Below are 20,594 nucleotides of genomic sequence, written 5' to 3'. Positions count from 1 at the left end.
CTTCTGTGGTATTGCAAAGGCAAAGACAAATGCTTCCAGCCATCCATTGCACTAATGGATTGGTCATCAGCTGGCTGTCTATGTCCCGCATCAATATAGACCAAAGTACAGAGGGTTAGGCTATGCTATTGTGCACCTACCTGATGCATCAGAAGGTGCGAGGCCCTTGCTAAATTCTGTGCACAGACTTTGAGATCTATGCTTTAGACTGTATCTAAACCTGCTCCAACATGGACTGACATTCTGGCCTACTTTCAGCCGATGCGACTTGTCTGTCGCTGAACAGTCGCTTTTTATGTATTCAGCACCTATGTATAATGTTGTAAAAATGCTCTAGAAGCTAAAGTCGCAGAAATGTCACACATATTTGGCCTGCAACTTTCTGTGCGACAAATTCAGACAGGAAAAATCAGTATAAATCCTTAGAAAATTATCCCCCAGTGTCTCCATCTGCTGGCGGTATTGAATAAGCATTGCTGCACTGATGGGGTATGCATTAGACGAAAAAAAAGAAGAAAAAGAAGAATAATACGCCCAGAAAAGAGGCGAAAAGGAGAAAAACGTAAAAAAACGTGTAAAAAAAAGTAAGAGGAAGAGAAGGGAAAAAAAGGTGGAAATGGGTTTAAAAGTGATTTCGGCGGAGAAATATATATATATATATATATATATATATATATATATATATATATATGCGCACACACACATATAGATATAAACGTATTCTCCGTTGAGATATTGCAGCCGCTGCTGTGTCCAGGCCCAGGAGCCTTAGCACTGTGCTGTGATGTCACTCAATACCACTGACATCACTAGGTGTAAACAACATCTCTCCTTTGCTGTGTATGTGACTATGGAGCTGTTTGGTGATGTCGTCTATTACGGCCTTCATAGAAGCAACAGGAGATTGTTGCATCCATCTTGAACCCTCAGAACTACAGTGCTATGATGTCACTCACTTCCACAGGCCTTGCAGAGTGTAAACAACAACAACCCAGCTTTGTTGTGTATGTAACCAAAGGGATTTGTGATGTCACCTAGAACCTTCACAGCAGCGACAGCTTTATGAGGAGCATCAGCACTGCTCTGCCTGAGCAGAACCATCACCGCCATAGGTTGTCAAATAACCCGGATTTAACCCACACAGGTAAGTCCAATGGGGTGCAGGCATGTCCTCTATGCTTACAGCTTCCCGTGGGTGTTGGTTTGATACCGTTTGGGGACAGCCAAGGAGGCATCTGCAGGCAACAAAGGTAGGTGTGTGCTTGTGTGTGTGTTTCCTATGCAGATCCTAAGCCCAGTGTCACATGCAAGTAGGAGGAGTAAGAAGGGTTCCTGGCAAATCCGGGTTATGGATTGCATTTAAAAAGGCCCCGTGGGAGTGCAATGGGCCCCTGTCTTGCTGCTTAGCAATAATGGTATGGGTTTAGGTTCTGCTGTGTGTACTGGTGGTTGACTGCCCCCCAGCCCAGAGTGTGCATGGAAAATTGTCTGGCAGCCTCCCTGACAGCAAGCAGTGATAGTGCCCATGAAGGGGACCTTGTTGGGCCCGCCCCTTTCACGGTTATCGCTTCTCGGCCTTTTGGCTAAGATCAAGTGTAGTATCTGTTCTTATCAGTTTAATATCTGATACGTCCCCTATCTGGGGACCATATATTAAATGGATTTTTGAGAACGGGGGCCGATTTCGAAGCTTGCTTCCGTCGCCCTATGCATTGACCCGATATGGCAGTATCTTCGGGTACAGTGCACCACCCCCTTACAGGGTTAAAAAGAAAGATTCCTACTTTCATTGCTACCTGCTTGCTGGCTAGCCAGCTAGCCAGCCCTGTGGGCCTTGCTGCTGCTGCAGCCAAAAAACAAAAGGTGGTGCTGCTGCTGCTTCTGCTGCTTCTGCTTCTGCTTGTGTCTGGCCCCTGTTGGAGCGTCCAGGCACAGGACTTCTGCTGCTGCTGACTAAATGGCCTCCTTAATTGGATCATTTGAGTAGCCAGCACACCTGTGCAGGTAGGGCATGACATGATAGGCAGCTGCCTTGATAGCGGGTGGGTGCTGAATGTTCCTAATTGACAAAATAAGATTAATGCTTATGAAGAAATATAAAATCTCATCCCTTCCCCAATATCGCGCCACACCCCTACCCCTTAATTCCCTGGTTGAACGTGATGGACATATGTCTTTTTTCGACCGTACTAACTATGTAACTATGTAACATAACATGGGGGGGGGGGGTCTCCTGGCTGTTCACACAGGTGTGTCATTGCTGTACATTGACCATGCATTGCTTCTGTGGTATTGCAAAGGCAAAGACAAATGCTTCCAGCCATCCATTGCACTAATGGATTGGTCATCAGCTGGCTGTCTATGTCCCGCATCAATATAGACCAAAGTACAGAGGGTTAGGCTATGCTATTGTGCACCTACCTGATGCATCAGAAGGTGCGAGGCCCTTGCTAAATTCTGTGCACAGACTTTGAGATCTATGCTTTAGACTGTATCTAAACCTGCTCCAACATGGACTGACATTCTGGCCTACTTTCAGCCGATGCGACTTGTCTGTCGCTGAACAGTCGCTTTTTATGTATTCAGCACCTATGTATAATGTTGTAAAAATGCTCTAGAAGCTAAAGTCGCAGAAATGTCACACATATTTGGCCTGCAACTTTCTGTGCGACAAATTCAGACAGGAAAAATCAGTATAAATCCTTAGAAAATTATCCCCCAGTGTCTCCATCTGCTGGCGGTATTGAATAAGCATTGCTGCACTGATGGGGTATGCATTAGACGAAAAAAAAGAAGAAAAAGAAGAATAATACGCCCAGAAAAGAGGCGAAAAGGAGAAAAACGTAAAAAAACGTGAAAAAAAAGTAAGAGGAAGAGAAGGGAAAAAAAGGTGGAAATGGGTTTAAAAGTGATTTCGGCGGAGAAATATATATATATATATATATATATATATATATATATATATATATATGCGCACACACACATATAGATATAAACGTATTCTCCGTTGAGATATTGCAGCCGCTGCTGTGTCCAGGCCCAGGAGCCTTAGCACTGTGCTGTGATGTCACTCAATACCACTGACATCACTAGGTGTAAACAACATCTCTCCTTTGCTGTGTATGTGACTATGGAGCTGTTTGGTGATGTCGTCTATTACGGCCTTCATAGAAGCAACAGGAGATTGTTGCATCCATCTTGAACCCTCAGAACTACAGTGCTATGATGTCACTCACTTCCACAGGCCTTGCAGAGTGTAAACAACAACAACCCAGCTTTGTTGTGTATGTAACCAAAGGGATTTGTGATGTCACCTAGAACCTTCACAGCAGCGACAGCTTTATGAGGAGCATCAGCACTGCTCTGCCTGAGCAGAACCATCACCGCCATAGGTTGTCAAATAACCCGGATTTAACCCACACAGGTAAGTCCAATGGGGTGCAGGCATGTCCTCTATGCTTACAGCTTCCCGTGGGTGTTGGTTTGATACCGTTTGGGGACAGCCAAGGAGGCATCTGCAGGCAACAAAGGTAGGTGTGTGCTTGTGTGTGTGTTTCCTATGCAGATCCTAAGCCCAGTGTCACATGCAAGTAGGAGGAGTAAGAAGGGTTCCTGGCAAATCCGGGTTATGGATTGCATTTAAAAAGGCCCCGTGGGAGTGCAATGGGCCCCTGTCTTGCTGCTTAGCAATAATGGTATGGGTTTAGGTTCTGCTGTGTGTACTGGTGGTTGACTGCCCCCCAGCCCAGAGTGTGCATGGAAAATTGTCTGGCAGCCTCCCTGACAGCAAGCAGTGATAGTGCCCATGAAGGGGACCTTGTTGGGCCCGCCCCTTTCACGGTTATCGCTTCTCGGCCTTTTGGCTAAGATCAAGTGTAGTATCTGTTCTTATCAGTTTAATATCTGATACGTCCCCTATCTGGGGACCATATATTAAATGGATTTTTGAGAACGGGGGCCGATTTCGAAGCTTGCTTCCGTCGCCCTATGCATTGACCCGATATGGCAGTATCTTCGGGTACAGTGCACCACCCCCTTACAGGGTTAAAAAGAAAGATTCCTACTTTCATTGCTACCTGCTTGCTGGCTAGCCAGCTAGCCAGCCCTGTGGGCCTTGCTGCTGCTGCAGCCAAAAAACAAAAGGTGGTGCTGCTGCTGCTTCTGCTGCTTCTGCTTCTGCTTGTGTCTGGCCCCTGTTGGAGCGTCCAGGCACAGGACTTCTGCTGCTGCTGACTAAATGGCCTCCTTAATTGGATCATTTGAGTAGCCAGCACACCTGTGCAGGTAGGGCATGACATGATAGGCAGCTGCCTTGATAGCGGGTGGGTGCTGAATGTTCCTAATTGACAAAATAAGATTAATGCTTATGAAGAAATATAAAATCTCATCCCTTCCCCAATATCGCGCCACACCCCTACCCCTTAATTCCCTGGTTGAACGTGATGGACATATGTCTTTTTTCGACCGTACTAACTATGTAACTATGTAACATAACATGGGGGGGGGGGGGTCTCCTGGCTGTTCACACAGGTGTGTCATTGCTGTACATTGACCATGCATTGCTTCTGTGGTATTGCAAAGGCAAAGACAAATGCTTCCAGCCATCCATTGCACTAATGGATTGGTCATCAGCTGGCTGTCTATGTCCCGCATCAATATAGACCAAAGTACAGAGGGTTAGGCTATGCTATTGTGCACCTACCTGATGCATCAGAAGGTGCGAGGCCCTTGCTAAATTCTGTGCACAGACTTTGAGATCTATGCTTTAGACTGTATCTAAACCTGCTCCAACATGGACTGACATTCTGGCCTACTTTCAGCCGATGCGACTTGTCTGTCGCTGAACAGTCGCTTTTTATGTATTCAGCACCTATGTATAATGTTGTAAAAATGCTCTAGAAGCTAAAGTCGCAGAAATGTCACACATATTTGGCCTGCAACTTTCTGTGCGACAAATTCAGACAGGAAAAATCAGTATAAATCCTTAGAAAATTATCCCCCAGTGTCTCCATCTGCTGGCGGTATTGAATAAGCATTGCTGCACTGATGGGGTATGCATTAGACGAAAAAAAAGAAGAAAAAGAAGAATAATACGCCCAGAAAAGAGGCGAAAAGGAGAAAAACGTAAAAAAACGTGAAAAAAAAGTAAGAGGAAGAGAAGGGAAAAAAAGGTGGAAATGGGTTTAAAAGTGATTTCGGCGGAGAAATATATATATATATATATATATATATATATATATATATATATATATGCGCACACACACATATAGATATAAACGTATTCTCCGTTGAGATATTGCAGCCGCTGCTGTGTCCAGGCCCAGGAGCCTTAGCACTGTGCTGTGATGTCACTCAATACCACTGACATCACTAGGTGTAAACAACATCTCTCCTTTGCTGTGTATGTGACTATGGAGCTGTTTGGTGATGTCGTCTATTACGGCCTTCATAGAAGCAACAGGAGATTGTTGCATCCATCTTGAACCCTCAGAACTACAGTGCTATGATGTCACTCACTTCCACAGGCCTTGCAGAGTGTAAACAACAACAACCCAGCTTTGTTGTGTATGTAACCAAAGGGATTTGTGATGTCACCTAGAACCTTCACAGCAGCGACAGCTTTATGAGGAGCATCAGCACTGCTCTGCCTGAGCAGAACCATCACCGCCATAGGTTGTCAAATAACCCGGATTTAACCCACACAGGTAAGTCCAATGGGGTGCAGGCATGTCCTCTATGCTTACAGCTTCCCGTGGGTGTTGGTTTGATACCGTTTGGGGACAGCCAAGGAGGCATCTGCAGGCAACAAAGGTAGGTGTGTGCTTGTGTGTGTGTTTCCTATGCAGATCCTAAGCCCAGTGTCACATGCAAGTAGGAGGAGTAAGAAGGGTTCCTGGCAAATCCGGGTTATGGATTGCATTTAAAAAGGCCCCGTGGGAGTGCAATGGGCCCCTGTCTTGCTGCTTAGCAATAATGGTATGGGTTTAGGTTCTGCTGTGTGTACTGGTGGTTGACTGCCCCCCAGCCCAGAGTGTGCATGGAAAATTGTCTGGCAGCCTCCCTGACAGCAAGCAGTGATAGTGCCCATGAAGGGGACCTTGTTGGGCCCGCCCCTTTCACGGTTATCGCTTCTCGGCCTTTTGGCTAAGATCAAGTGTAGTATCTGTTCTTATCAGTTTAATATCTGATACGTCCCCTATCTGGGGACCATATATTAAATGGATTTTTGAGAACGGGGGCCGATTTCGAAGCTTGCTTCCGTCGCCCTATGCATTGACCCGATATGGCAGTATCTTCGGGTACAGTGCACCACCCCCTTACAGGGTTAAAAAGAAAGATTCCTACTTTCATTGCTACCTGCTTGCTGGCTAGCCAGCTAGCCAGCCCTGTGGGCCTTGCTGCTGCTGCAGCCAAAAAACAAAAGGTGGTGCTGCTGCTGCTTCTGCTGCTTCTGCTTCTGCTTGTGTCTGGCCCCTGTTGGAGCGTCCAGGCACAGGACTTCTGCTGCTGCTGACTAAATGGCCTCCTTAATTGGATCATTTGAGTAGCCAGCACACCTGTGCAGGTAGGGCATGACATGATAGGCAGCTGCCTTGATAGCGGGTGGGTGCTGAATGTTCCTAATTGACAAAATAAGATTAATGCTTATGAAGAAATATAAAATCTCATCCCTTCCCCAATATCGCGCCACACCCCTACCCCTTAATTCCCTGGTTGAACGTGATGGACATATGTCTTTTTTCGACCGTACTAACTATGTAACTATGTAACATAACATGGGGGGGGGGGGGTCTCCTGGCTGTTCACACAGGTGTGTCATTGCTGTACATTGACCATGCATTGCTTCTGTGGTATTGCAAAGGCAAAGACAAATGCTTCCAGCCATCCATTGCACTAATGGATTGGTCATCAGCTGGCTGTCTATGTCCCGCATCAATATAGACCAAAGTACAGAGGGTTAGGCTATGCTATTGTGCACCTACCTGATGCATCAGAAGGTGCGAGGCCCTTGCTAAATTCTGTGCACAGACTTTGAGATCTATGCTTTAGACTGTATCTAAACCTGCTCCAACATGGACTGACATTCTGGCCTACTTTCAGCCGATGCGACTTGTCTGTCGCTGAACAGTCGCTTTTTATGTATTCAGCACCTATGTATAATGTTGTAAAAATGCTCTAGAAGCTAAAGTCGCAGAAATGTCACACATATTTGGCCTGCAACTTTCTGTGCGACAAATTCAGACAGGAAAAATCAGTATAAATCCTTAGAAAATTATCCCCCAGTGTCTCCATCTGCTGGCGGTATTGAATAAGCATTGCTGCACTGATGGGGTATGCATTAGACGAAAAAAAAGAAGAAAAAGAAGAATAATACGCCCAGAAAAGAGGCGAAAAGGAGAAAAACGTAAAAAAACGTGAAAAAAAAGTAAGAGGAAGAGAAGGGAAAAAAAGGTGGAAATGGGTTTAAAAGTGATTTCGGCGGAGAAATATATATATATATATATATATATATATATATATATATATATATGCGCACACACACATATAGATATAAACGTATTCTCCGTTGAGATATTGCAGCCGCTGCTGTGTCCAGGCCCAGGAGCCTTAGCACTGTGCTGTGATGTCACTCAATACCACTGACATCACTAGGTGTAAACAACATCTCTCCTTTGCTGTGTATGTGACTATGGAGCTGTTTGGTGATGTCGTCTATTACGGCCTTCATAGAAGCAACAGGAGATTGTTGCATCCATCTTGAACCCTCAGAACTACAGTGCTATGATGTCACTCACTTCCACAGGCCTTGCAGAGTGTAAACAACAACAACCCAGCTTTGTTGTGTATGTAACCAAAGGGATTTGTGATGTCACCTAGAACCTTCACAGCAGCGACAGCTTTATGAGGAGCATCAGCACTGCTCTGCCTGAGCAGAACCATCACCGCCATAGGTTGTCAAATAACCCGGATTTAACCCACACAGGTAAGTCCAATGGGGTGCAGGCATGTCCTCTATGCTTACAGCTTCCCGTGGGTGTTGGTTTGATACCGTTTGGGGACAGCCAAGGAGGCATCTGCAGGCAACAAAGGTAGGTGTGTGCTTGTGTGTGTGTTTCCTATGCAGATCCTAAGCCCAGTGTCACATGCAAGTAGGAGGAGTAAGAAGGGTTCCTGGCAAATCCGGGTTATGGATTGCATTTAAAAAGGCCCCGTGGGAGTGCAATGGGCCCCTGTCTTGCTGCTTAGCAATAATGGTATGGGTTTAGGTTCTGCTGTGTGTACTGGTGGTTGACTGCCCCCCAGCCCAGAGTGTGCATGGAAAATTGTCTGGCAGCCTCCCTGACAGCAAGCAGTGATAGTGCCCATGAAGGGGACCTTGTTGGGCCCGCCCCTTTCACGGTTATCGCTTCTCGGCCTTTTGGCTAAGATCAAGTGTAGTATCTGTTCTTATCAGTTTAATATCTGATACGTCCCCTATCTGGGGACCATATATTAAATGGATTTTTGAGAACGGGGGCCGATTTCGAAGCTTGCTTCCGTCGCCCTATGCATTGACCCGATATGGCAGTATCTTCGGGTACAGTGCACCACCCCCTTACAGGGTTAAAAAGAAAGATTCCTACTTTCATTGCTACCTGCTTGCTGGCTAGCCAGCTAGCCAGCCCTGTGGGCCTTGCTGCTGCTGCAGCCAAAAAACAAAAGGTGGTGCTGCTGCTGCTTCTGCTGCTTCTGCTTCTGCTTGTGTCTGGCCCCTGTTGGAGCGTCCAGGCACAGGACTTCTGCTGCTGCTGACTAAATGGCCTCCTTAATTGGATCATTTGAGTAGCCAGCACACCTGTGCAGGTAGGGCATGACATGATAGGCAGCTGCCTTGATAGCGGGTGGGTGCTGAATGTTCCTAATTGACAAAATAAGATTAATGCTTATGAAGAAATATAAAATCTCATCCCTTCCCCAATATCGCGCCACACCCCTACCCCTTAATTCCCTGGTTGAACGTGATGGACATATGTCTTTTTTCGACCGTACTAACTATGTAACTATGTAACATAACATGGGGGGGGGGGGGTCTCCTGGCTGTTCACACAGGTGTGTCATTGCTGTACATTGACCATGCATTGCTTCTGTGGTATTGCAAAGGCAAAGACAAATGCTTCCAGCCATCCATTGCACTAATGGATTGGTCATCAGCTGGCTGTCTATGTCCCGCATCAATATAGACCAAAGTACAGAGGGTTAGGCTATGCTATTGTGCACCTACCTGATGCATCAGAAGGTGCGAGGCCCTTGCTAAATTCTGTGCACAGACTTTGAGATCTATGCTTTAGACTGTATCTAAACCTGCTCCAACATGGACTGACATTCTGGCCTACTTTCAGCCGATGCGACTTGTCTGTCGCTGAACAGTCGCTTTTTATGTATTCAGCACCTATGTATAATGTTGTAAAAATGCTCTAGAAGCTAAAGTCGCAGAAATGTCACACATATTTGGCCTGCAACTTTCTGTGCGACAAATTCAGACAGGAAAAATCAGTATAAATCCTTAGAAAATTATCCCCCAGTGTCTCCATCTGCTGGCGGTATTGAATAAGCATTGCTGCACTGATGGGGTATGCATTAGACGAAAAAAAAGAAGAAAAAGAAGAATAATACGCCCAGAAAAGAGGCGAAAAGGAGAAAAACGTAAAAAAACGTGAAAAAAAAGTAAGAGGAAGAGAAGGGAAAAAAAGGTGGAAATGGGTTTAAAAGTGATTTCGGCGGAGAAATATATATATATATATATATATATATATATATATATATATATATGCGCACACACACATATAGATATAAACGTATTCTCCGTTGAGATATTGCAGCCGCTGCTGTGTCCAGGCCCAGGAGCCTTAGCACTGTGCTGTGATGTCACTCAATACCACTGACATCACTAGGTGTAAACAACATCTCTCCTTTGCTGTGTATGTGACTATGGAGCTGTTTGGTGATGTCGTCTATTACGGCCTTCATAGAAGCAACAGGAGATTGTTGCATCCATCTTGAACCCTCAGAACTACAGTGCTATGATGTCACTCACTTCCACAGGCCTTGCAGAGTGTAAACAACAACAACCCAGCTTTGTTGTGTATGTAACCAAAGGGATTTGTGATGTCACCTAGAACCTTCACAGCAGCGACAGCTTTATGAGGAGCATCAGCACTGCTCTGCCTGAGCAGAACCATCACCGCCATAGGTTGTCAAATAACCCGGATTTAACCCACACAGGTAAGTCCAATGGGGTGCAGGCATGTCCTCTATGCTTACAGCTTCCCGTGGGTGTTGGTTTGATACCGTTTGGGGACAGCCAAGGAGGCATCTGCAGGCAACAAAGGTAGGTGTGTGCTTGTGTGTGTGTTTCCTATGCAGATCCTAAGCCCAGTGTCACATGCAAGTAGGAGGAGTAAGAAGGGTTCCTGGCAAATCCGGGTTATGGATTGCATTTAAAAAGGCCCCGTGGGAGTGCAATGGGCCCCTGTCTTGCTGCTTAGCAATAATGGTATGGGTTTAGGTTCTGCTGTGTGTACTGGTGGTTGACTGCCCCCCAGCCCAGAGTGTGCATGGAAAATTGTCTGGCAGCCTCCCTGACAGCAAGCAGTGATAGTGCCCATGAAGGGGACCTTGTTGGGCCCGCCCCTTTCACGGTTATCGCTTCTCGGCCTTTTGGCTAAGATCAAGTGTAGTATCTGTTCTTATCAGTTTAATATCTGATACGTCCCCTATCTGGGGACCATATATTAAATGGATTTTTGAGAACGGGGGCCGATTTCGAAGCTTGCTTCCGTCGCCCTATGCATTGACCCGATATGGCAGTATCTTCGGGTACAGTGCACCACCCCCTTACAGGGTTAAAAAGAAAGATTCCTACTTTCATTGCTACCTGCTTGCTGGCTAGCCAGCTAGCCAGCCCTGTGGGCCTTGCTGCTGCTGCAGCCAAAAAACAAAAGGTGGTGCTGCTGCTGCTTCTGCTGCTTCTGCTTCTGCTTGTGTCTGGCCCCTGTTGGAGCGTCCAGGCACAGGACTTCTGCTGCTGCTGACTAAATGGCCTCCTTAATTGGATCATTTGAGTAGCCAGCACACCTGTGCAGGTAGGGCATGACATGATAGGCAGCTGCCTTGATAGCGGGTGGGTGCTGAATGTTCCTAATTGACAAAATAAGATTAATGCTTATGAAGAAATATAAAATCTCATCCCTTCCCCAATATCGCGCCACACCCCTACCCCTTAATTCCCTGGTTGAACGTGATGGACATATGTCTTTTTTCGACCGTACTAACTATGTAACTATGTAACATAACATGGGGGGGGGGGGGTCTCCTGGCTGTTCACACAGGTGTGTCATTGCTGTACATTGACCATGCATTGCTTCTGTGGTATTGCAAAGGCAAAGACAAATGCTTCCAGCCATCCATTGCACTAATGGATTGGTCATCAGCTGGCTGTCTATGTCCCGCATCAATATAGACCAAAGTACAGAGGGTTAGGCTATGCTATTGTGCACCTACCTGATGCATCAGAAGGTGCGAGGCCCTTGCTAAATTCTGTGCACAGACTTTGAGATCTATGCTTTAGACTGTATCTAAACCTGCTCCAACATGGACTGACATTCTGGCCTACTTTCAGCCGATGCGACTTGTCTGTCGCTGAACAGTCGCTTTTTATGTATTCAGCACCTATGTATAATGTTGTAAAAATGCTCTAGAAGCTAAAGTCGCAGAAATGTCACACATATTTGGCCTGCAACTTTCTGTGCGACAAATTCAGACAGGAAAAATCAGTATAAATCCTTAGAAAATTATCCCCCAGTGTCTCCATCTGCTGGCGGTATTGAATAAGCATTGCTGCACTGATGGGGTATGCATTAGACGAAAAAAAAGAAGAAAAAGAAGAATAATACGCCCAGAAAAGAGGCGAAAAGGAGAAAAACGTAAAAAAACGTGAAAAAAAAGTAAGAGGAAGAGAAGGGAAAAAAAGGTGGAAATGGGTTTAAAAGTGATTTCGGCGGAGAAATATATATATATATATATATATATATATATATATATATATATATGCGCACACACACATATAGATATAAACGTATTCTCCGTTGAGATATTGCAGCCGCTGCTGTGTCCAGGCCCAGGAGCCTTAGCACTGTGCTGTGATGTCACTCAATACCACTGACATCACTAGGTGTAAACAACATCTCTCCTTTGCTGTGTATGTGACTATGGAGCTGTTTGGTGATGTCGTCTATTACGGCCTTCATAGAAGCAACAGGAGATTGTTGCATCCATCTTGAACCCTCAGAACTACAGTGCTATGATGTCACTCACTTCCACAGGCCTTGCAGAGTGTAAACAACAACAACCCAGCTTTGTTGTGTATGTAACCAAAGGGATTTGTGATGTCACCTAGAACCTTCACAGCAGCGACAGCTTTATGAGGAGCATCAGCACTGCTCTGCCTGAGCAGAACCATCACCGCCATAGGTTGTCAAATAACCCGGATTTAACCCACACAGGTAAGTCCAATGGGGTGCAGGCATGTCCTCTATGCTTACAGCTTCCCGTGGGTGTTGGTTTGATACCGTTTGGGGACAGCCAAGGAGGCATCTGCAGGCAACAAAGGTAGGTGTGTGCTTGTGTGTGTGTTTCCTATGCAGATCCTAAGCCCAGTGTCACATGCAAGTAGGAGGAGTAAGAAGGGTTCCTGGCAAATCCGGGTTATGGATTGCATTTAAAAAGGCCCCGTGGGAGTGCAATGGGCCCCTGTCTTGCTGCTTAGCAATAATGGTATGGGTTTAGGTTCTGCTGTGTGTACTGGTGGTTGACTGCCCCCCAGCCCAGAGTGTGCATGGAAAATTGTCTGGCAGCCTCCCTGACAGCAAGCAGTGATAGTGCCCATGAAGGGGACCTTGTTGGGCCCGCCCCTTTCACGGTTATCGCTTCTCGGCCTTTTGGCTAAGATCAAGTGTAGTATCTGTTCTTATCAGTTTAATATCTGATACGTCCCCTATCTGGGGACCATATATTAAATGGATTTTTGAGAACGGGGGCCGATTTCGAAGCTTGCTTCCGTCGCCCTATGCATTGACCCGATATGGCAGTATCTTCGGGTACAGTGCACCACCCCCTTACAGGGTTAAAAAGAAAGATTCCTACTTTCATTGCTACCTGCTTGCTGGCTAGCCAGCTAGCCAGCCCTGTGGGCCTTGCTGCTGCTGCAGCCAAAAAACAAAAGGTGGTGCTGCTGCTGCTTCTGCTGCTTCTGCTTCTGCTTGTGTCTGGCCCCTGTTGGAGCGTCCAGGTACAGGACTTCTGCTGCTGCTGACTAAATGGCCTCCTTAATTGGATCATTTGAGTAGCCAGCACACCTGTGCAGGTAGGGCATGACATGATAGGCAGCTGCCTTGATAGCGGGTGGGTGCTGAATGTTCCTAATTGACAAAATAAGATTAATGCTTATGAAGAAATATAAAATCTCATCCCTTCCCCAATATCGCGCCACACCCCTACCCCTTAATTCCCTGGTTGAACGTGATGGACATATGTCTTTTTTCGACCGTACTAACTATGTAACTATGTAACATAACATGGGGGGGGGGGGGTCTCCTGGCTGTTCACACAGGTGTGTCATTGCTGTACATTGACCATGCATTGCTTCTGTGGTATTGCAAAGGCAAAGACAAATGCTTCCAGCCATCCATTGCACTAATGGATTGGTCATCAGCTGGCTGTCTATGTCCCGCATCAATATAGACCAAAGTACAGAGGGTTAGGCTATGCTATTGTGCACCTACCTGATGCATCAGAAGGTGCGAGGCCCTTGCTAAATTCTGTGCACAGACTTTGAGATCTATGCTTTAGACTGTATCTAAACCTGCTCCAACATGGACTGACATTCTGGCCTACTTTCAGCCGATGCGACTTGTCTGTCGCTGAACAGTCGCTTTTTATGTATTCAGCACCTATGTATAATGTTGTAAAAATGCTCTAGAAGCTAAAGTCGCAGAAATGTCACACATATTTGGCCTGCAACTTTCTGTGCGACAAATTCAGACAGGAAAAATCAGTATAAATCCTTAGAAAATTATCCCCCAGTGTCTCCATCTGCTGGCGGTATTGAATAAGCATTGCTGCACTGATGGGGTATGCATTAGACGAAAAAAAAGAAGAAAAAGAAGAATAATACGCCCAGAAAAGAGGCGAAAAGGAGAAAAACGTAAAAAAACGTGAAAAAAAAGTAAGAGGAAGAGAAGGGAAAAAAAGGTGGAAATGGGTTTAAAAGTGATTTCGGCGGAGAAATATATATATATATATATATATATATATATATATATATATATATATATATGCGCACACACACATATAGATATAAACGTATTCTCCGTTGAGATATTGCAGCCGCTGCTGTGTCCAGGCCCAGGAGCCTTAGCACTGTGCTGTGATGTCACTCAATACCACTGACATCACTAGGTGTAAACAACATCTCTCCTTTGCTGTGTATGTGACTATGGAGCTGTTTGGTGATGTCGTCTATTACGGCCTTCATAGAAGCAACAGGAGATTGTTGCATCCATCTTGAACCCTCAGAACTACAGTGCTATGATGTCACTCACTTCCACAGGCCTTGCAGAGTGTAAACAACAACAACCCAGCTTTGTTGTGTATGTAACCAAAGGGATTTGTGATGTCACCTAGAACCTTCACAGCAGCGACAGCTTTATGAGGAGCATCAGCACTGCTCTGCCTGAGCAGAACCATCACCGCCATAGGTTGTCAAATAACCCGGATTTAACCCACACAGGTAAGTCCAATGGGGTGCAGGCATGTCCTCTATGCTTACAGCTTCCCGTGGGTGTTGGTTTGATACCGTTTGGGGACAGCCAAGGAGGCATCTGCAGGCAACAAAGGTAGGTGTGTGCTTGTGTGTGTGTTTCCTATGCAGATCCTAAGCCCAGTGTCACATGCAAGTAGGAGGAGTAAGAAGGGTTCCTGGCAAATCCGGGTTATGGATTGCATTTAAAAAGGCCCCGTGGGAGTGCAATGGGCCCCTGTCTTGCTGCTTAGCAATAATGGTATGGGTTTAGGTTCTGCTGTGTGTACTGGTGGTTGACTGCCCCCCAGCCCAGAGTGTGCATGGAAAATTGTCTGGCAGCCTCCCTGACAGCAAGCAGTGATAGTGCCCATGAAGGGGACCTTGTTGGGCCCGCCCCTTTCACGGTTATCGCTTCTCGGCCTTTTGGCTAAGATCAAGTGTAGTATCTGTTCTTATCAGTTTAATATCTGATACGTCCCCTATCTGGGGACCATATATTAAATGGATTTTTGAGAACGGGGGCCGATTTCGAAGCTTGCTTCCGTCGCCCTATGCATTGACCCGATATGGCAGTATCTTCGGGTACAGTGCACCACCCCCTTACAGGGTTAAAAAGAAAGATTCCTACTTTCATTGCTACCTGCTTGCTGGCTAGCCAGCTAGCCAGCCCTGTGGGCCTTGCTGCTGCTGCAGCCAAAAAACAAAAGGTGGTGCTGCTGCTGCTTCTGCTGCTTCTGCTTCTGCTTGTGTCTGGCCCCTGTTGGAGCGTCCAGGCACAGGACTTCTGCTGCTGCTGACTAAATGGCCTCCTTAATTGGATCATTTGAGTAGCCAGCACACCTGTGCAGGTAGGGCATGACATGATAGGCAGCTGCCTTGATAGCGGGTGGGTGCTGAATGTTCCTAATTGACAAAATAAGATTAATGCTTATGAAGAAATATAAAATCTCATCCCTTCCCCAATATGCGCCACACCCCTACCCCTTAATTCCCTGGTTGAACGTGATGGACATATGTCTTTTTTCGACCGTACTAACTATGTAACTATGTAACATAACATGGGGGGGGGGGGTCTCCTGGCTGTTCACACAGGTGTGTCATTGCTGTACATTGACCATGCATTGCTTCTGTGGTATTGCAAAGGCAAAGACAAATGCTTCCAGCCATCCATTGCACTAATGGATTGGTCATCAGCTGGCTGTCTATGTCCCGCATCAATATAGACCAAAGTACAGAGGGTTAGGCTATGCTATTGTGCACCTACCTGATGCATCAGAAGGTGCGAGGCCCTTGCTAAATTCTGTGCACAGACTTTGAGATCTATGCTTTAGACTGTATCTAAACCTGCTCCAACATGGACTGACATTCTGGCCTACTTTCAGCCGATGCGACTTGTCTGTCGCTGAACAGTCGCTTTTTATGTATTCAGCACCTATGTATAATGTTGTAAAAATGCTCTAGAAGCTAAAGTCGCAGAAATGTCACACATATTTGGCCTGCAACTTTCTGTGCGACAAATTCAGACAGGAAAAATCAGTATAAATCCTTAGAAAATTATCCCCCAGTGTCTCCATCTGCTGGCGGTATTGAATAAGCATTGCTGCACTGATGGGGTATGCATTAGACGAAAAAAAAGAAGAAAAAGAAGAATAATACGCCCAGAAAAGAGGCGAAAAGGAGAAAAACGTAAAAAAACGTGAAAAAAAAGTAAGAGGAAGAGAAGGGAAAAAAAGGTGGAAATGGGTTTAAAAGTGATTTCGGCGGAGAAATATATATATATATATATATATATATATATATATATATATATATATGCGCACACACACATATAGATATAAACGTATTCTCCGTTGAGATATTGCAGCCGCTGCTGTGTCCAGGCCCAGGAGCCTTAGCACTGTGCTGTGATGTCACTCAATACCACTGACATCACTAGGTGTAAACAACATCTCTCCTTTGCTGTGTATGTGACTATGGAGCTGTTTGGTGATGTCGTCTATTACGGCCTTCATAGAAGCAACAGGAGATTGTTGCATCCATCTTGAACCCTCAGAACTACAGTGCTATGATGTCACTCACTTCCACAGGCCTTGCAGAGTGTAAACAACAACAACCCAGCTTTGTTGTGTATGTAACCAAAGGGATTTGTGATGTCACCTAGAACCTTCACAGCAGCGACAGCTTTATGAGGAGCATCAGCACTGCTCTGCCTGAGCAGAACCATCACCGCCATAGGTTGTCAAATAACCCGGATTTAACCCACACAGGTAAGTCCAATGGGGTGCAGGCATGTCCTCTATGCTTACAGCTTCCCGTGGGTGTTGGTTTGATACCGTTTGGGGACAGCCAAGGAGGCATCTGCAGGCAACAAAGGTAGGTGTGTGCTTGTGTGTGTGTTTCCTATGCAGATCCTAAGCCCAGTGTCACATGCAAGTAGGAGGAGTAAGAAGGGTTCCTGGCAAATCCGGGTTATGGATTGCATTTAAAAAGGCCCCGTGGGAGTGCAATGGGCCCCTGTCTTGCTGCTTAGCAATAATGGTATGGGTTTAGGTTCTGCTGTGTGTACTGGTGGTTGACTGCCCCCCAGCCCAGAGTGTGCATGGAAAATTGTCTGGCAGCCTCCCTGACAGCAAGCAGTGATAGTGCCCATGAAGGGGACCTTGTTGGGCCCGCCCCTTTCACGGTTATCGCTTCTCGGCCTTTTGGCTAAGATCAAGTGTAGTATCTGTTCTTATCAGTTTAATATCTGATACGTCCCCTATCTGGGGACCATATATTAAATGGATTTTTGAGAACGGGGGCCGATTTCGAAGCTTGCTTCCGTCGCCCTATGCATTGACCCGATATGGCAGTATCTTCGGGTACAGTGCACCACCCCCTTACAGGGTTAAAAAGAAAGATTCCTACTTTCATTGCTACCTGCTTGCTGGCTAGCCAGCTAGCCAGCCCTGTGGGCCTTGCTGCTGCTGCAGCCAAAAAACAAAAGGTGGTGCTGCTGCTGCTTCTGCTGCTTCTGCTTCTGCTTGTGTCTGGCCCCTGTTGGAGCGTCCAGGCACAGGACTTCTGCTGCTGCTGACTAAATGGCCTCCTTAATTGGATCATTTGAGTAGCCAGCACACCTGTGCAGGTAGGGCATGACATGATAGGCAGCTGCCTTGATAGCGGGTGGGTGCTGAATGTTCCTAATTGACAAAATAAGATTAATGCTTATGAAGAAATATAAAATCTCATCCCTTCCCCAATATCGCGCCACACCCCTACCCCTTAATTCCCTGGTTGAACGTGATGGACATATGTCTTTTTTCGACCGTACTAACTATGTAACTATGTAACATAACATGGGGGGGGGGGGGTCTCCTGGCTGTTCACACAGGTGTGTCATTGCTGTACATTGACCATGCATTGCTTCTGTGGTATTGCAAAGGCAAAGACAAATGCTTCCAGCCATCCATTGCACTAATGGATTGGTCATCAGCTGGCTGTCTATGTCCCGCATCAATATAGACCAAAGTACAGAGGGTTAGGCTATGCTATTGTGCACCTACCTGATGCATCAGAAGGTGCGAGGCCCTTGCTAAATTCTGTGCACAGACTTTGAGATCTATGCTTTAGACTGTATCTAAACCTGCTCCAACATGGACTGACATTCTGGCCTACTTTCAGCCGATGCGACTTGTCTGTCGCTGAACAGTCGCTTTTTATGTATTCAGCACCTATGTATAATGTTGTAAAAATGCTCTAGAAGCTAAAGTCGCAGAAATGTCACACATATTTGGCCTGCAACTTTCTGTGCGACAAATTCAGACAGGAAAAATCAGTATAAATCCTTAGAAAATTATCCCCCAGTGTCTCCATCTGCTGGCGGTATTGAATAAGCATTGCTGCACTGATGGGGTATGCATTAGACGAAAAAAAAGAAGAAAAAGAAGAATAATACGCCCAGAAAAGAGGCGAAAAGGAGAAAAACGTAAAAAAACGTGAAAAAAAAGTAAGAGGAAGAGAAGGGAAAAAAAGGTGGAAATGGGTTTAAAAGTGATTTCGGCGGAGAAATATATATATATATATATATATATATATATATATATATATATATATATATATGCGCACACACACATATAGATATAAACGTATTCTCCGTTGAGATATTGCAGCCGCTGCTGTGTCCAGGCCCAGGAGCCTTAGCACTGTGCTGTGATGTCACTCAATACCACTGACATCACTAGGTGTAAACAACATCTCTCCTTTGCTGTGTATGTGACTATGGAGCTGTTTGGTGATGTCGTCTATTACGGCCTTCATAGAAGCAACAGGAGATTGTTGCATCCATCTTGAACCCTCAGAACTACAGTGCTATGATGTCACTCACTTCCACAGGCCTTGCAGAGTGTAAACAACAACAACCCAGCTTTGTTGTGTATGTAACCAAAGGGATTTGTGATGTCACCTAGAACCTTCACAGCAGCGACAGCTTTATGAGGAGCATCAGCACTGCTCTGCCTGAGCAGAACCATCACCGCCATAGGTTGTCAAATAACCCGGATTTAACCCACACAGGTAAGTCCAATGGGGTGCAGGCATGTCCTCTATGCTTACAGCTTCCCGTGGGTGTTGGTTTGATACCGTTTGGGGACAGCCAAGGAGGCATCTGCAGGCAACAAAGGTAGGTGTGTGCTTGTGTGTGTGTTTCCTATGCAGATCCTAAGCCCAGTGTCACATGCAAGTAGGAGGAGTAAGAAGGGTTCCTGGCAAATCCGGGTTATGGATTGCATTTAAAAAGGCCCCGTGGGAGTGCAATGGGCCCCTGTCTTGCTGCTTAGCAATAATGGTATGGGTTTAGGTTCTGCTGTGTGTACTGGTGGTTGACTGCCCCCCAGCCCAGAGTGTGCATGGAAAATTGTCTGGCAGCCTCCCTGACAGCAAGCAGTGATAGTGCCCATGAAGGGGACCTTGTTGGGCCCGCCCCTTTCACGGTTATCGCTTCTCGGCCTTTTGGCTAAGATCAAGTGTAGTATCTGTTCTTATCAGTTTAATATCTGATACGTCCCCTATCTGGGGACCATATATTAAATGGATTTTTGAGAACGGGGGCCGATTTCGAAGCTTGCTTCCGTCGCCCTATGCATTGACCCGATATGGCAGTATCTTCGGGTACAGTGCACCACCCCCTTACAGGGTTAAAAAGAAAGATTCCTACTTTCATTGCTACCTGCTTGCTGGCTAGCCAGCTAGCCAGCCCTGTGGGCCTTGCTGCTGCTGCAGCCAAAAAACAAAAGGTGGTGCTGCTGCTGCTTCTGCTGCTTCTGCTTCTGCTTGTGTCTGGCCCCTGTTGGAGCGTCCAGGCACAGGACTTCTGCTGCTGCTGACTAAATGGCCTCCTTAATTGGATCATTTGAGTAGCCAGCACACCTGTGCAGGTAGGGCATGACATGATAGGCAGCTGCCTTGATAGCGGGTGGGTGCTGAATGTTCCTAATTGACAAAATAAGATTAATGCTTATGAAGAAATATAAAATCTCATCCCTTCCCCAATATCGCGCCACACCCCTACCCCTTAATTCCCTGGTTGAACGTGATGGACATATGTCTTTTTTCGACCGTACTAACTATGTAACTATGTAACATAACATGGGGGGGGGGGGGTCTCCTGGCTGTTCACACAGGTGTGTCATTGCTGTACATTGACCATGCATTGCTTCTGTGGTATTGCAAAGGCAAAGACAAATGCTTCCAGCCATCCATTGCACTAATGGATTGG

At 46.0% G+C, this 20,594-nt stretch overlaps 9 non-coding genes across 9 annotated transcripts; all 9 read left to right on the top strand.

Moving 5' to 3' along the window:
• Positions 1-1,563: 1,563 nt before the first annotated feature.
• Positions 1,564-1,754, top strand: LOC130320918 (U2 spliceosomal RNA). Its single transcript, XR_008866733.1, has one exon. It is a non-coding gene; the product is annotated as a U2 spliceosomal RNA (small nuclear RNA).
• A 2,089-nt stretch (positions 1,755-3,843) lies between these two features.
• LOC130320917 (U2 spliceosomal RNA) lies at positions 3,844-4,034 on the top strand. The gene has a single exon (XR_008866732.1). It is a non-coding gene; the product is annotated as a U2 spliceosomal RNA (small nuclear RNA).
• A 2,090-nt stretch (positions 4,035-6,124) lies between these two features.
• On the top strand, positions 6,125-6,315 carry LOC130320916 (U2 spliceosomal RNA). Its single transcript, XR_008866731.1, has one exon. It is a non-coding gene; the product is annotated as a U2 spliceosomal RNA (small nuclear RNA).
• A 2,088-nt stretch (positions 6,316-8,403) lies between these two features.
• On the top strand, positions 8,404-8,594 carry LOC130320914 (U2 spliceosomal RNA). The gene has a single exon (XR_008866729.1). It is a non-coding gene; the product is annotated as a U2 spliceosomal RNA (small nuclear RNA).
• Positions 8,595-10,682: 2,088 nt separating this feature from the next.
• On the top strand, positions 10,683-10,873 carry LOC130320912 (U2 spliceosomal RNA). The gene has a single exon (XR_008866728.1). It is a non-coding gene; the product is annotated as a U2 spliceosomal RNA (small nuclear RNA).
• Positions 10,874-12,961: 2,088 nt separating this feature from the next.
• Positions 12,962-13,152, top strand: LOC130320911 (U2 spliceosomal RNA). Its single transcript, XR_008866727.1, has one exon. It is a non-coding gene; the product is annotated as a U2 spliceosomal RNA (small nuclear RNA).
• A 2,094-nt stretch (positions 13,153-15,246) lies between these two features.
• On the top strand, positions 15,247-15,437 carry LOC130320910 (U2 spliceosomal RNA). Its single transcript, XR_008866726.1, has one exon. It is a non-coding gene; the product is annotated as a U2 spliceosomal RNA (small nuclear RNA).
• A 2,088-nt stretch (positions 15,438-17,525) lies between these two features.
• On the top strand, positions 17,526-17,716 carry LOC130320909 (U2 spliceosomal RNA). The gene has a single exon (XR_008866725.1). It is a non-coding gene; the product is annotated as a U2 spliceosomal RNA (small nuclear RNA).
• Positions 17,717-19,812: 2,096 nt separating this feature from the next.
• LOC130320908 (U2 spliceosomal RNA) lies at positions 19,813-20,003 on the top strand. Its single transcript, XR_008866724.1, has one exon. It is a non-coding gene; the product is annotated as a U2 spliceosomal RNA (small nuclear RNA).
• The last annotated feature ends 591 nt before the right edge of the window (positions 20,004-20,594 follow it).

This window comes from Hyla sarda, unplaced genomic scaffold (genome assembly GCF_029499605.1).
Source record: "Hyla sarda isolate aHylSar1 unplaced genomic scaffold, aHylSar1.hap1 scaffold_2226, whole genome shotgun sequence".
Lineage (NCBI taxonomy): Eukaryota > Metazoa > Chordata > Amphibia > Anura > Hylidae > Hyla > Hyla sarda.
The sequence above is the reverse complement of the archived record's forward strand: the minus strand, read 5'-3'. Positions and strand labels throughout refer to the sequence as shown.